The 9,809-nt window shown below is 44.4% G+C and overlaps 1 non-coding gene across 1 annotated transcript; it reads right to left on the bottom strand.

Annotated features, from left to right (window-relative positions):
- Nucleotides 1-1,107: 1,107 nt before the first annotated feature.
- On the bottom strand, nt 1,108-1,214 carry LOC141625686 (small nucleolar RNA R71). Its single transcript, XR_012535453.1, has one exon. It is a non-coding gene; the product is annotated as a small nucleolar RNA R71 (small nucleolar RNA).
- Between the last annotated feature and the right edge of the window lie 8,595 nt (nt 1,215-9,809).

Genomic DNA, 9,809 nt, shown 5'->3' with positions numbered 1-9,809 from the left:
TCGATCGAAATATTGGAAGAAGTTAGACCTGTTACAAACAATAGACCATCCTAATTAGAGCGAAAACTAGATTAGTTCTCTAGGGCGGATAGCGGACCGGAAGGACCTTTTCACTACCCCTCAGACCGTAATTGTGCCGATCATTGACCTTACCTTTGACTATTGTTTACCGTGGTAACCCGACATCCTAGCCTTCTTTTATTATTTGAAATCTCTTTTCTAAATTTAATTCCTTTTCTTTGCAATTTAGTTCATAGACAAACCCAACAAACCCCTTAAAATTGTCACTTAGACAGATTAGATTTAGCAAATAGAACATATTGTCTCCATGTGGATACGATCCCGACTACCTCTACTACATTAGCTTAGGCCAATTGGTTAATCTTTGATTAGGTGTGCGATTTAGCCTGTCAAATTTTGGCGCCATTGTCGGGGAGACGGTGATATTTTATTTGCTTTATTTTAGTTTGTGTTTTGTCTCAAGGAACCTGTGTTCCTTGAGACCGAACTTACCTTTCTGTGCTAGTTTTGTTTATGCCCAGGTCTCACAGGTCCGAGCTCGTACCATTCGACGACTCTGAACCAGAAAAGACTTTTCGAGCTAGACGAAATTTTTGGAAGGAAGTTCGTCAAGCATAAGACTTGAGTACGCTTGACGCCGCATACGCCGGTTTTATTGCAGAAAAACAGTCTTTTGAAGAAGACACTTCAGTTTCTGCCACTACTACAACCATGCCTACTTTAGCAAGTCATTCTGAGCCCACCCTTGCCTCTCTTCCCAAGGGATTCAAGCTCCGCACTACGGATAAGGGTACCTTCAAAATTCGTCCATCTTACATTAATCTGGTGGAGCGAAATTTATTTGGAGGAGGAGCTGGAGAGGACCCTGCTAAACATATGGAGAAGTTCGTTAGTTACTGCTGCTCCGTCCCTTAGTCTGCGGGGGTGACTCAAGACCAAGTCAAACAGACTCTTTTCCCTTTCTCCTTGTGAGATGATGCAGCGGAGTGGCTACGTGACTTGGATACGGAAGCTCATGGTATTATAGACTGGAATTCATTAGCTCTTGTATTCTACAAGAGGTACTTCCCACCCCAGAAGACTAATGCCCTTAGAAGCCAGATTACGAGTTTTAAACAAGGTCCTACTGAAGACCTTAATGAGGCGTGGGTTCGTTTCAAAAAACTAGTTCGATCTGTTCCACATCATGGCTTCCAGGTCTGGTTCCTTTGCAACCAGTTTTAGGGCTGTATGACGATCATAGGGCCTTACTTGATTTAGCTGCCAACGGGAGATTCCAGGACAACACTGATGATGCCAATGCCTGGAAACTAATTGATCAGATAGCTACCCACACTGCTGAGTATGGTAATCCAAGGGGTAGTAGTGTAGCACAAGAGAAGGTGGTTCAGATAGTGCAATTGCAGCTTAGTTAGAGGCTCTAACTGCCCAAATTGCCGAGATGAGGATAGCTCAGTCTTTGGGTCCGCCGCAGACAGTTCATGCTTTGGTTCAACCGGAGGTCCCTTATGAGAGATGTGGTACTCATGGTCATGTTGCAGCTGGATGTATGAGTACTATAGAACAAGTTCATGCCTATCAATATTTCAAGCAAGGTACTCCCTATTCTAATTTCTTCACTGAGAGGAATCATAATGTGTTTCATCCTACGCCGACCAATGCCTACATCATCCCTCAAAATCGTGGTAATCAACCACAAGGGAACTTTAATAGGCCACCTCCACAACAGTTTCAACAGATGCAGCCTCCTCCTCAGGCTTCAAACAGTGATATGTCAGACATTAAAGCTATGTTACAACAGCAAATGGCGGCTTCACAAAAACAAGAGGCTTTAATTACTCAGTTGATGGCTCACAATAAGATGTTGGACAATCAAATTGTCCATTTATCGAGCCAAAATACAGGTTGGCAGCCAGGTGCGTTGCCATCTAAGCCTGATAAGTCGCATGAGACCATTAATGCGATACATCTACGAAGTGATGTTACATATGATGGACCAGAGATGCCCCGAGTGAACAATGCTATTATTGTTGAGGATTTGGATGTTGATGCGGAATATAAATGTGTAACACCCTCATCTACCAAGGAGCCTTTACAAGACCTTCCCTAACAGATAAGGACGTTACCATCTCGGTTCCCCGAGGAACAGCAATAATCAAAAGTCGATAGAAGAATAGTTATATTAAATTACAAGTGATTAAACAAAATAAAAGATATATCTCGTGACAACTATCAACTATGCGAAACTATCTCTGCCATGACTCGTTGTAGACTCGTCCCTCCAAGCACCCAGCTATGATCCAGACATCAACCTGTTAAGACCGACTGCTCACCATAGTGGATCACGACAGACACAACACAAGAAGATAACACAACAACACCACACAAGGTCAGTAACTGAAGGAACACACCAAAAGCAGACACAACAAATCACACCAACATACACACACCACCTCCTCCAATTACCCATACACCTCTGACTGCCCAAAGGTCCAGTCCTACCAGATTATCAATCGCAACAAGTAACCCACACCGCCATTGGGGGACCGCAACCGTTCCCACCTAAGCCCCGCTCATCTAATCCGAGCGATAAATCATGTTCCTTAATGTGCACATCCCCTTCTGAGGTGGGTTCCACAGAGGGCGAATTAAGGGCGTGAAGCCACTCCCGCAAGTGACTCCACTCAGCCGAGGACGCACCTCGCGAAAAAATGACAAACAAACAACAATGACCAACAACAACCAATCCACACTACCAACAATGATACTAAAACCAATCATACAATAAAATCGACACAATAGATAACCAACAGTACTGAGTAGGAAAACCTACCTCTAGCAAACCGCAGCGATTTCGCACACGACCATAAGACACTAAGCAATCCCCATAACCACCTATAACAAACAGTATAACCATCTATTACTAGTACCATAATCACAACTAAAACCAAGGAAGACGATGATGATGATGACAACATACCTATACATAGTATTCCGGCGACAAGACCGCTACCCGACCCAAGCTTCCCATCCCCAAGGTGTATCCACTCTCAAAGGCTCCAACAAGATGAATTATGGTGAGGGAGAAAGATTATGACGACATCTAGGTTTAGGATAGAAGGAACTAAATGAATTGGGTTTCACGATATTACAATTTATATTTCCCCGTTGGACTCCCATTACTCGATCGAGTAAACAACTTACTCGATCGAGTGGCCTTTACTCGATCGAGTGACTAAGCTACTCGATCGAGAACCTCCGCTAGATCGAGTTACTCGAACTCAAAGGCTCACAACGTTACAAGGTTAACTCGTAAGGTTCCCGAAGGTCTAGATAGGTGTCTAAGGTCAGTCAACGACGGTCAATGGGTCTCTAAAAGGACGGGTATTACAGTCTTCCCCCCTTAAAAAGAACTTCGTCCCCGAAGTTCAACTCATCCTCCCTCACGACACAAGGCAGAAAGGAACTAAGGCAACTTACAACCATCCATTCTGACCAGGACAAGTACAATCATTCGTGTATACCGCTCCATTATGAACGCTCACCAACCATCATCATCATCTACCTTAACACACATCATTCAACATGCATTATACACGAGTATGAACCAACACAACCGTACTTCCACTTACTAACCAGATTCTATCATTGCACGACTCCCTACCACATACACTAACCACCTGATACAGCTATTCCGTTTACTCATCCAACACTTAACCATCAACAACAACTAATTACCAACCGTCAAAACGTAGTAAATTATCCACCACTTATACAACAAGCAAGTTAACGTTCATTTTAAATCAACTCCACAACATTAATATTACTCCTTTAAATCATTTATATTACTCAACAATGTGACAATTCAATTACTTCACAGCTTGCTTAACAAAAGGCTAATCAACTTGGAAATAAAATACAACAATACGATGAATTTTACCAACAATTGCGAACAATTATCCAATAATTACTAACAATTACTCAAAACATTTACTCAAAATGTGATAAGATTTGATAAGATTGTCATAATTTGTTATTTTTCCATGCGACATTACTCTTCCCCTCTTAAAAGGAACTTCATCCCCGAAGTTCACCTTCAAGACGAACTATAACCATTACAAGAGACGATAAGTTTTATTCAATAGTGACATTACGAAACAATGGTATTAGGCGTTGAGACTAACAACTAAAATGGTACTTCATTGGCATCAATACATAGATAGTACTTTGGCATATTAAGAACATATGAAAAGTGGATAACACAATTACACCTTCCGTCATCCAACTATTATACATGAACATCGAGAAACTCCTTACGTGACATTACCAAAACATGTAACAAGAACTATAACCACCATTTAACATATTACTTTAAGCAATTCAATGAAGTATCCCATAAACAGAATCAATAATATAAACCTTACTGATAGTATATAATTGCACTTGAAACATGACGATGTGACTACCAACCATGACAATGAAACATATTCTCAACAAATTATATATGGATGATGACCATCAATAATTTATAATGAAATCCACGGCAATCAGGGGCACTCGATTGAGCTATGGAGCAACTCGATCGAGTATGTCGAGTCCAGTAAGCATTTCTAATCCCCATACGCAGTTACTCGATCGAGTGAGGGGCACTCGATCGAGTAACCACATGTCAGTTTACTCTACACAAACGTTGTCAATTCCAAGGAAACATAACTATCGTCGGAGTTTTATCTCCGACATTATCCACCTGCATAGCGAGTTTCCAAAATCCAACAAAATACGACCTTATGACCAAGTACAAACCAAAGTATATCAAAAGTACCAACAAAACAAGTAACTACCAACTAAGAATTCGTGAAAGCAAATGTGTAACAACAAGAAACAATATCACTCTAAACCCGGCTCCTCCATCTCCTCATCTCCGCCTCCTCCTCCGGATGTGCCTGCTCCAGCTTTACCCTCGCCTGTGGTAGCTCCAGTCCCCAAGTCTGCTCCGACTCGCCATGGGGCCAAGCAACCGAAAGGGTAACTCCTAGGCTCTCCCCATGTAGTCAGATCTACGCCAAAGGAGTGGAAGACTCCACTGTCATCCCCGACTCTTTTCCACCACACTGGTTGGGCCGAGGCGGTCCCAATGCCCTGCACATATGCCATCTCATGTAGGTTCCGGAGCGTCAAAGTGGCAGATACCCTCTCCGTGAGCTCACTCACCCACATCTCAGGACTAAGGGACAAAGGGTAGCTGGGATACTGATACTGTGGAGGCACGGGCTATTCTGGCTGGGTCTCAGCAACTCTCTCTCTCTCTCACCCGTCTCAGACCCCTCCTCATTATGGGTTGCCGATCCTCAGGTCTAACCTGATCCCCCTTGTTCGGCTCTTGCATCACCTCCAAAATACCATCATATATGAGGTAGGTCTGCCGGGCAGGTGCCTCCTCATCGTCATCGGGGTCCGATGCAACCACCGCCACCGTCAAAGGCTCAGTCACCGGAAGATGCTCAGGATCAGGTATCCTCATCCAACTCATAACCCATAATATCCAAGCCAACCCACCACCCTCCAAAGTCCTCAACCATTTCTGGTCGATGAAGTAGTCTCGGTCCAAGGTAGGCACAGATGGGGATAGGTGTAAGGGCCGATGAGGCCTCAAAGATGGTCAACTGCTCAGCTAACAGTGTGGTAATGGCACCACAACTCAAGTACCGGGTCGCAGAGGTGTCCATCAAAGCTAGGCTATCACAGACTATGGGCGGGACACTAAAAGAAACTCTCGGGGCTCGGGTGGGGTTGAGGTAGGCAACTAGCAACATCACCTCATGTGAGATCAACTTACTCACATCCTTCCTATCATAGAGAAGTGTGGACGTGGATCCACCTGCACGCCCAACCGATCTGTGGACATACATCGGTCTTTTGAAAGCCACGCTCGGCGGCGTAAAAATATGCTTTCGACCGGATCGTTTTAGATCGGTCGGTTTCGTCTCGGCAAGGGTCTCGAAACGATTAGAGATGTTCGGAGTCGCCACCAAGCATTTGTGGGATGCTTGGAACCCGTTCAAATCCACTTTATACCTTGGTCAAATGAAGCACAAAGCAGTGTTTGACATAGGTACTAAAGATAAGGAATCGTCCCTCTTTAGCATCCTATCTCTAGAATGACTCTCGTACGCCCTGGATAAGGTCGTCCACTATCCAAAGTTTCTGAGTAAGAGGTAAAGGTATGTATTGGGAAGCCCTTTAATTAGACACCCAATCCCGCCCGCGGTAGCGACCTCTACTGATCGATCTTGGTTGGTTGAATGCAAAAGTTGATAAAACGGTTTAAATGCATGAATGCGCGTCCAATAGTTTAAACCTAACATGTGAGAGCTTTCTATGTCGGTTGATTTAATCCAAGTATCAAGTATAAGATGTCGAGTTGGATTTACGGTTGATTTGCATGCAAGACAGAAATTAAACATCCATTTACCAAATTAGGTTTATGGCGCATAACGTGATCCATTTTTCTTAGTAAGGTATTTTGCAAATACGGTTTTTGAATGAGCAAATTAGTCGTCTGATCCGTCCTATATACGGGTTAGCCGGAGTCGGGATCATCCTAGACCAATGCTGGAAGGGGGACAGACCCTGCATCAGGCAGCTAGAATAGGCGCGAGCCTATTGGCGATGTAAGGGGGTCTCCCCTGGTTTGAAAATAGGAAAAGAAGTGGCCTGTTTAGGCGCGGGTCAGTCAACGGTATATGACGTGTTCTGACCGTTGAAAAACGTTTATAAAACGTGTTTAAAGATGGGTATTTGAACCCGTTTTGGTTTGAAAGGACCGTTTAGGCCGTATTTGTGTTGATTTGAAGAACGAGACTTGAATAATCGTCATTGTTTTGACGATGCTCGATGTCGGGTTCGACTTTGTAAGCTTGACATGAATAGTTTTGAAAATGAATATGAACTAATTGTTTTAAGTTCATTTGAATATAATTAGTCGATACTCATCATCGTACTCGGGTCCGGGTCCGGGTCTGATTTATGGGACCCGGACCCGACCCTTAAACCCGTAAAAAAAAAAAAAAAAAAAAAAATCAAACACACACTGAATCTTTGATAGACGAAATCTAATAATCCTCATTCTAAATCTAAATCATTCTAAACATCTAAACATCATCTCCCTCTAATTTACTATCCCTAACAAATCAATTCCACCTCTCCTTCTACATCCCCACCTCTCGTTCTAACTTTAACTCCTAATTAAACCCCCAAATCACCAACCACAACATCGATAACGGCAACCACGAGAGGGCGACTGACGACTACGAGGTTGGCGACCAGATTTATGGGACCCGTGACAAACATTCAGCGGCGAACATCCGGCAACAAGTTCGACGACGACAAGTGAATCCCTCCTTTTTAGGTTTTTTTATTCCTTTTCTAATTCTTCAATTAATTTGTATGATTTTACTCTTTTTATTGTTCTTAAATTCATAGATATGCTTGAAGAATTGAATTGAAATTGGTTTGAAAATTAGGGGTGTACTGGGAATTGAATTGAAATTGGTTTGATGCCACGGTTGTACTGGGAATTGAATTGAACTGAAATTTTTGTGCTTCCTCAACCAGACCCTCGGGTAGACCCGGACCCGACCCGGACCCTTTGGGTATGGGTATGGGTCCAATAATTTTAGACCCTTTAGGGTCTGGGTCGGGTCCGGGTCCATGTGGTGGGGGTAAGGGTCGGGTCCGGGTCTTGTCGGACTCGACCCAGACCCGACCCATTGCCATCCCTAGTCATGGTAATAAGAACCATAGGTGAAAAATGTTTTATGGTTAAAACTTGTAGAAAATGGTTCGAAAATACTTGAAATGGTAAAAATCGATTTCAAATATGAAAATGAAAATAGGGGAGATGAACAGACCAAACACGGTTTGGACTTAAGGATGGGCAGGGTCCTTTAGGCGCGAGCCTATCTGCTACGTAAGTAGCCTCTGCCTCAACCAAAAATTTCGGTTTTGGCTCATTCTTCCCATGTTTTGGACCATGTTATGCATGATTTAGCATGTTATAGTCATGAAACAAGTAAAAACATGATAAAAGAAGATTTTTACACCCTCATACTTACATGATTGGCTTACGATGAGAAACCGACGTAAGTGTATCAACTCGTTTGGTCGGAAAAGACTCGGTTTAAAACCGTTTTAGTAAGAAAAAGAATGTTTTGTAGTTTATTGATGGTGTAGTGGTCGAAATGGTCGGTCAAGTGATTTAATGCACGAAAACGGTAGTAAAAAATGTGTAAGGCTTGTGTTTACGATCGGTAGGTCGTAAACACGTGTTAGATTGTGACTTAGGAAGTAGAGTCTAGAATTTTAAGGGAGAAAAGAGGGGGCGGACACTCGTGTCACCCTCAAATAGTGGCATTTGAGGGGTATTTATAGGAAAATGAGTGGTTGTATGAGTTTTGAGCGACGTGGCCACCTGGGCTGCTCAAAGAGGCGCGAGCCACGTCGCACGTCTTCGAGGTGTCTTGTCGCTTTCACAAAAATGCAATTATGATTTATTTTTTCCTAAGATTTGTATGCACATGTTTGGTTCTTGACCATGCATGATCCCGAGAAATCTTAACATGGAATCATTTGAATGGTTTTGTTTTTTGTGTTTGACTCGGTTTGACTCGTTGTTGGAGTCGGGATTTGAATTTTGAGTCGGTTTTTGGTCCGGTTTTGACTCTAGTTAGTGTCGTTGTGACCCCGTCGTCATGCATTAAACACTCCAGGTACTTTTGAAAAGTTTTGAAATGTTTTAGTTTTGAAATCGTTTTAAGTTTTCCGACGTAAAGTTGTACACAAACTGTCGTTCAAATGCCGCGATTCCAAAGCATGTTGTAGTCCGATAATCATCGGGTGTTTGTTGGAGTCTCAGCAGATACTGAGTATCTACAGAGCCCCCACTTTGACTGAGGCTTGGACAGGGCGAAAGTCAAAGTAGAGCCCCCAGATCAATCGAAGATTACAACCTGGACACCCAAGGAACGTCAAGGCGGCTCGAAAGTATTTGGGCCAAGGACCTGCCGTCGGGAAGGGCGACGCCAAGGCGACTCAAGGGTACGAGCCAAGGACCCGTCGTCGGAAATAGTTTAGAGTCTGTCGACTGATCGTGCGGGTCGTTTAAAGTCCGTTAGACTACATACAAAAGCTCGCCAGCCATAAGAAGGAGTCATACCTGAGGCATCTTCGGATATATCCTCGCGTGTTTGCGGACAAAGGCTCGCCAGCTTGATAAGGAGTCGCACTCGAGGCATCTTCGGGATACGTCCTTGGGTTGTATCTTGCTTGCGGACAAAGGCTCGCCAGCCATGTTACGGATATGAAGGGGGCTCGCCCGCCGCGGTGCGTTGTAAGACTCGCCAGCCATGGTGCGTACATGAGGAGGGCTCGCCAGCCGCGGTGAGTTGTAAGGCTCGCCAGCCATGGTGCGTAGTAAGGCTTGCCAGCCATGGTGTATAAATGAGGAGGGCTCGCCAGCCGCGGTGTGTACATGAGGAGGGCTCACCAGCCGCGGTGCGTTATAAGGCTCGCCAGCCATGGTGCATACATGAGGAGGGCTAGCCAGCCGCGGTGCGTAGTAAGGCTCGCCAGCCATGGTGCGTACATGAGGAGGGCTCGCCAGTCGCGGTGCGTTTTAAGGCTCGCCAGCTATGGTGCGTACATGAGGAGGGCTCGCCAGCCGTGGTGCGTACATGAGGAGGGCTCGCCAGCCACGGTGCGTTGTAAGGCTCGCCAACCATGGTGCGTAC

Source organism: Silene latifolia, chromosome X, assembly GCF_048544455.1.
Source record: "Silene latifolia isolate original U9 population chromosome X, ASM4854445v1, whole genome shotgun sequence".
NCBI lineage: Eukaryota > Viridiplantae > Streptophyta > Magnoliopsida > Caryophyllales > Caryophyllaceae > Silene > Silene latifolia.
Note: the sequence above shows the minus strand (reverse complement) of the source record. Positions and strands in the feature narration are given on the sequence as shown.